We start from the raw sequence: 7,259 nt of genomic DNA, 5'->3' as shown, positions 1-7,259 counted from the left end.
ACACAAAACTGCCATTTTTTAGTTTTGAAACAGTCATTAGTAAACGCTAAATTGTGAGACAGACTGGGAAAATGCTAAACTACCATTTTTTAGTTTTGTGAGTTTCTGCCTTTTTTATTTTATGAGAATTGAATTGTTTGTGTTTGTTTATGTTTTAAAACAATGAATTTAACACTTAAGATGAGATGATCTACTTGGCTACAAAAGGAAAAATGCTCATAACTATTTTCTTTAACTAATTTTTTTAAGAAAGCTTTTGTTTGGAAATCTCAATTTCAAATTGCCTAGTATTCAATTATGATTTTTTTTCAGGGCATTGTATCAAAGAGAACAACTTTTAGTTTTTTTTCCTAAATAAAAAAACATCTCCAAAGAAATAAAGAGATAATGAAATGAATTCTTAAAACTTTTTGTTGTTTTTTTTAAGAAAAAATAAAACCCTTAACCAAAATTGCCCCACTATTTATGCAAGAATTTGTATAATCATGTTTTGAGACGAAAAAAAAAAAAAAAACTGTACATCAAAAAAGAGATTTTTTGTGTTTTTTTTTTTTATAAAGAAAAAGATAATATACACCTAGCCTCTAACTCCCCTATAGACTACCAAGTGACATTAAAATCAAGGGAAATGAAGAAAAGTAATAAAAGTAATTTACAGCATTATTGTTTTATTTGGTCAGATCATCTTACAAACTCAAGCATGAAGTGAATGACATGACTTCCAAAAGAAACAATAAGTTGAAAGAGTGACTTTGTAGTTAGAGAAGGGAAATAAAAAAAAAAACTGTTCTAAATTTCTTTTCACTTGACACATTGGTTGTCCCAATTGACACCTTGAAAGTGATTAGATAACTACCATCACAATTGATCATGTGACTTTGAAGATATTTTGTGTTCTTAGTTTATAAATGTCCCAAGTGATAAGTTCGGTAGCTTTGAGAGACTTTCCATACTTTTAGGCTATGCAACCTCCCTACACCGTTGAATAGTAGAGTTTTTCCTGTTGCCAAAATTGAGCAAACGATATACAACATGGTGATTTTGTCTCACTTCATGCCTCCATCTGAATTTTGTTCTCTCAGAATATATATCAAGTTAAAATTTCTAAACTTTACATATATCATCTTGAATTTTCCTATTTCAACATTGAAGGATCCTAAATGTTTTCTTTTTCTTGCTAGTCCTTGATTTTCCTTTTCTTTTTCTTTTTCTTTTTCTTTTTTCTTTCTTCTTTCTTTCTTTACTTTTTTTTTTTTCCAAGGACCATTTTCTCACACACTTGCTTTGATATGCAATAGCCAAGTGAAATGCACATACTTCATCAAAGAGAAAATCACCACAAGTAAATGCTTAGGCATGCATCAAGATAGGAACAAAACTAGGTCGTCATGATATGACTCCATGTCATTTGTAGTTTCTAATTTTCAAACTCTAACCCAACACTACTCCATTCTTCATTTTTTCCAAAGTCAAAATTGAAAATTTGTTTTCTTTAATGTGGAAATCAAATTCTTTTAAAGCATTCAAGACTCAAAAAATCATCCAATTGTTCTTTTCTTTTCTTTTTTTTTTTTTTCTTTTCTTTTCCTTTTTCCTTATTTATCTTTCATTTTTCATTTTCTTTCTTTCCTTTTTTTTTCCTCGTTGAAGAAAACTCTATGGTAAATACGCCTCATTACTTGATGCTACTTTATATCTCAAAAATCAAAATGGTACATTCCCAAATGTAGCTCCTTGTGAATTCATTGATAATCTGCCAACAGTTTGAACTTGAACTGAGATCTACTCTGAGGTTGCTAGCACATCTAATCCTTAAAGCTATTGTCCTAAAAAGAACTATGGTTTGTATGTTTCATGAGATGAAATATTAAAACTATAGATTATAAATATAATATGATAAGTTGGTTATCATATTTATTTATAATATATTAAGTATATGATAATTAATTTCTTTTTCTTTAATAACAGATTGAGTGGGAGGTTATTGATGGTTTTATGGTAATCGTGAGATAAAAGAAAAACTGTTTTCCTAAATTTAGGAGAGTTGCCTCATTCAGAAAGAACTCATGGAGACAAGCTATCAAGTGAAAGAGTTTCACTAAGCGATAGCTGGTAGAGACTAAACAATCGTGTAGCTTTGACTATACGATAGTCATTCAGCTGATCTAGCTACACGATCGAGTGGCTAAGTCTAGACTGCCATTTACTAAACGATCGAGCACATCGTCTATACAATAGACAACATCTTATCTCCCACTTATTCGATTGTCTACTCGATCATAGTCCTCTAGTCTCTTCCGAAAGCCAAGATCAGACAAAGCCCACAACTCTTGGATTCTCACATCGAGAATACCAAGGTAACCATTATGGTGGTGTCCTCACTCAATTCGTGGATCGAGTTAGACTCAATTGGTTCATAGAGGATGTGTTCGTTGGTTGTATCGGTCATTGCGTTCGAGTGTGCTATTCTTGGACACTTGTAGATTGATTGAGGGATTCATGAAGAACGGTTCTTCAAAGGTATGCATCCTCCAACCCTTGTATCATCGTTTAGCATGTTGTAATTTCTTATTGTGCATGACCTATTAGTTTCTGTTTAGACTATAATAGATTGTCTTCATTCGAGTGGAATTTGGAACGATCCCTTCTGTTGTTCATGGAAATCTTTGTGTTTGATTTCCTTCAATTGGTATCAGAACCAGGTTGTTCTAATATTCCAAATTACCATTTCTGTTTTGAACTTCTTTTACAGTCATGGTGGGTTTTAAGTTTTCTGCATTACGCTTAAGAGTTAAATGCGGTTGTGGATGTGTTGATGAATGTTTACGGGATAGTGGCCTCTATTTAAAGCTTTCTTTAAGTTTACAAAGTGTTAATTTGTAAGGGCCCCTGCGTTTTTAGGCATAATTAACAAACAATTGAGTCTGTGTTCAAAGTGTTTGATGTTTATTGAGTCATTCATGAATAAGTTTCAAAGCATGGAGATGCAGTTCTCATCGAGGAAGAAGACCAAAGTTTGGTCGTATCATGTAGCCTAAGGTAAACGAATGTTGGGATTTGGCTTAACGATCGTATAGAAAAATTCTATTTGATCGTGTAGTATTTACTAAACGATCATTTAGCTAATACTAAACGATAGGGTAAAATGTTTATTCTATCATGTAGCATTGGTTGCTTGATTGCGTGGACGTTGGTGGTAAGCAATCACGTAGAGAATTTGATGCTCATCATTTAATAAAAGGCACGCGTATTAAATGATCGTGTAGCTCAGCATGCCTCATCACATAGTCACTGACTGCACGATCACCCGGTATACGATACTTTGAAGCTTGCTCCGCGATTGTTTAGACGATTATGCTTCATCCCATCGTTGTCATTTAGACGATCGCTTAAGGCTTGCGTTGCACACTGCACACTGCACGATCGCGTGCCTTCATGCTTATCGCATAGTTAAAGGTATACGATCGTTGCTAAACGATCGTTTAAGCTCAGGAAGCGCTGGTAAACGATTTTATGAACCCCGAATCCCCATTTTACACTTAAGTATGTTTTCTTATTTAAATTGTCTTAATTTTCCACTTAATTGTGTGTTCCTATTTAAATTTATATAAATAAGTTAAGCTTTAATTGGTAAAATTGTGATGAAATTTTTATAATAAGTAGGTTGATGAGAATGTTAGTGTGGAATGGGGATTTGAAAAGAAAAATATGGACATTGAGTTTGGGAAAGTTGGGAAAAATTGGCTAAGTATGGAAAATATATGTGAAATGCGTGTTGTGCATAAAGCACGGAAAGGTAAAGGACTAGTGGCACAATCGTGTAGGAATTACACAGAGACAAACAATGTTCGCAGTAGCTAAGGCGAGATCGTTGAGAGTGAGATCAGCGAGATCGTTGAGAGCGAGATCATTGAGATTGAGACCAGCGAGGTCATTGAGAGCAATATTTTGAGCGAGAAAGTTGGAGAGAGTGAGAGTAGAGAGAGCTAGATTTTGAGCTAGAAAGTGGGAGAGAGCGAGAGTGGAGAAAAGTTGGAGAGAAAGCTGGAGAGAGTGAGATTTAAGAGAGCAAGACCAGCGAGAAATCTGGAAAGAGCGAGAGTGGAGAGAAAGTTGGAGAGAGCAAGAGTGGAGAGAAAAGTGGGAGAGAAAGCTGGAGAGAGCGACACTGCCGAGAGTGGANNNNCGACACTGCCGAGAGTGGAAAGAGCGAGAGCGCCAATGCGTTAGCCTTGCTTTGTCCGATTCGAACGTCACGCCCACGCCTCCCCTATACATTGAACGGCCTAGCAAGCTTCTAGGCGATGTATTTGGACGCGTTGGGGTGGATTATGCATTTAAAAACCCTAATTTGAATACAAACAAAGACTGAAGATGTAAGGGAAAACGTCAATTAAAATTTAGGTTTCCAATTAAGAGAAATTCTTAAACCCTAAGAAACTGTGTTGGATGCATTTGGGAAGAACACATTAAACCAAGATGAAGTCAGCTAATAATGATAATGGGAGGATTAAACATTTGGCCATGCAGCCAAGTAGATGCTGTCAATCTCACGAGAAATTTGAAAACCTATAAATAGGGAGTTGGGATTTCATTTTCAAATAACACAAAAATCATAAATTTGGTAGAGAAAGTAGAGGGTAGTGAGGGTTTAGAGGAATATGTCAATTTTGGACGAGGCGATCTTTCAATCTACTCGTGAATTTGGAGTGGTTCCAAATCCATCTGAAAGCTCTGGAAGTCTAGTTTTCAGAGTAGGGCTGCCGGAGGAAAAAGCTCAAAGGAACTGGGCTGGAGGTTGAGAAGAATGCAGAAGGGTCAGACTGTCGGATCAGTCTAGACCAGTCTTGAAGATTTTTAGATTCCGGCCAAACCACGAAGAATTATGAGCTGAAAGTTTAGTGTAAGATTCCTAATACATTTTAGAATAAGTTTGTAGAAGGAAGTATTTCCAAATAAGGTAAGGAACTATGAGTAATCTAAGTTATAAGTTGAACCTGGATTCTAGAGGTGAAAAAGGGACCCGAGGAGCTACTAAAGTGAAAAGTTCCTAAGAATTCGAGGTGAGTGGCTAAAATGTTTTTACGTTGTTTTGGATTACAACATTTACAGAAAGCATACTTGCAAATATAATTCTCATGCCTACTAGTTTTATAAAGTGGTTTCCAAGCAAGTTTGAATTGTTATTTGAACGCATGCATATTGTTGAAAAACTATTTACATATGTTGATTTTATCCAGCATGCATTATCATCTTTAAAGCCATGTTGTATATGTGTTATACTGTACATGTTTTAAAGAGAAAAGTTGTTTATAATTAGTTTTGATAAAATGCGATGCCAAAGTACAAGGAGAAGGCATCGACCCAACTAGATACTGAAGTACAAAGAGAAGGTATCTATTGGTACTGAAGTATGTTTGAGAAGGTACCAAGCCAACGGGATACTGAAGTACGTTGGAGAAGGTATCCTAGTAGCTCGATACTGAAGTACAAGGAGAAGGTATCTGAGCAGTAGTACCTAATGTGGCCATAGGTGAATAAAGTAAGAGATTGAGCAAAAGGGTTCTTTCTAGACTAGTAGTTGGTGTTGGGATTATTTTACCAGTTATACAGTACTTTGATTTGAGAAATGATTTTACTGTTTTATGTTTAAAATAGTTTTATATATATTACACTTGGAAATTATTTATGCTGCAAAAGTTTTTATTTTAGATAAAACTATTTTTCTGAAATTATGCATGAGAATTTACTATGTTTTCTCGGTCACTCACTGGGCGTAAGCTCACTCCGTTTTCAAATGTTTTTGTTTTCCCCCCCACAAGTAGCAGTTAAATCCTCTGAAGACAGCTCAATATCTACTTTACCACCAAAGGACTAAAAGACTTGTAACCGTTTGCTAGGTGGTTACGGTTAATATTGTACACATATTGCTATTGTTCATATACGGACTAGGGTTTGTGGGTTTTAGGACTTGTAAATCTAATGTTGTAAATACTCTAAACATATAAAGTTTCTAAGTTAATAAATTGTGGGCCTACAGCCATCCCGTTGCATATAATTTGTATCTGGTATTAGAGTTATTCCGCAAGAGTTTTTAGGCAGTAAGTGTCAGCCTAAGGGTTAATAACTGTTGCAGTCACGCCCTTCTCTAGGCTAAGAGGGTGATCTGGGACGGGGTGTGACAGTTTGGTATCAGAGCATTAGTTTTTGGGACAATTGAGGAATTAGTTTATACCAGCTTGGTATCCAGTATAAGTTTATGGGAAGGTTAAAGAGTTAGGTGGTACCAGTTTGGTATCAGAACAAAGGTTTACGTAAAATCTGAGAAAATATTGGGTGTAAAGTCTAAGTTGATAGCTTGGTACTAAAGGTTATACGTAAACTTGGGAAAGATTTAAGCTAGCTTAGTAATAAAACATAAGACTTTGGGTGAAAGAGAGAGTTCATGCATTAGATTAAAGTCCCATAGATAAGTCCCTAACATGTGTACCTAGTAACTAGGCAAAGATGCTGAGGAAAAGAGGCAGACCAAGCAAGCAAACTGAGAAGAGGAATATTGACCCTACCAGTGGAGGTCCTGAGGTCTCGTCAGACCTAGATTCGAAGGGGAAAAGAGTTAGAGACTCAGTAGAACAGGACGCAACTTCTAAAAACGAGTCTAGTACACCAAAAGTAGATGTAGAACCCCAGATGGAGGATCGAGTATTCGATAGAATCACTCAAATATTAGTGGCGAGTGTAAGATCGATCCAAAATGATCTAGAAAAGAAGTTCGGCATTGAGAGGCTGAAAGCTTTAGGAGCCACAACGTTCGATGGAACCACAGATCCATTAGATGCTGAAATCTTGTTGGATTTGATTGAGAAGTGTTTTAAAGTTCTAAGGCGCCCTGAGGACCGTAAGGTCGAGTTAGCGGCATTCTTGCTTCAAAAAGGGGCTGAGAAATGGTGGAAAGTGATAGAGGCTAGAAGGGGTAGTTCAAAAACTATGACTTGGTCTGAGTTTAGACAAGTATTTGAGGATAAATACTACCCTAGTTCTTTTAGCGATGCGAAGAGGGAGGAATTCTTTAGGCTAACTCAGGGAGTGATGACGGTTGCTGAGTATGAGCAAAAATTTACTGAGTTATCTCAATATGCCTTTTCGATCATCGCGGAAGAGAATGAGAGGTGTAGGAGATTTGAGAGTGGCCTAAGAAGAAAAATACGTACACCTGTTACCTCTACATCTAATTGGGTGAATTTCACTCAGTTAGTTGA

The sequence above is a fragment of the Benincasa hispida genome, chromosome 7 (assembly GCF_009727055.1).
Source record: "Benincasa hispida cultivar B227 chromosome 7, ASM972705v1, whole genome shotgun sequence".
NCBI lineage: Eukaryota > Viridiplantae > Streptophyta > Magnoliopsida > Cucurbitales > Cucurbitaceae > Benincasa > Benincasa hispida.
The sequence above is the reverse complement of the archived record's forward strand: the minus strand, read 5'-3'. Positions refer to the sequence as shown.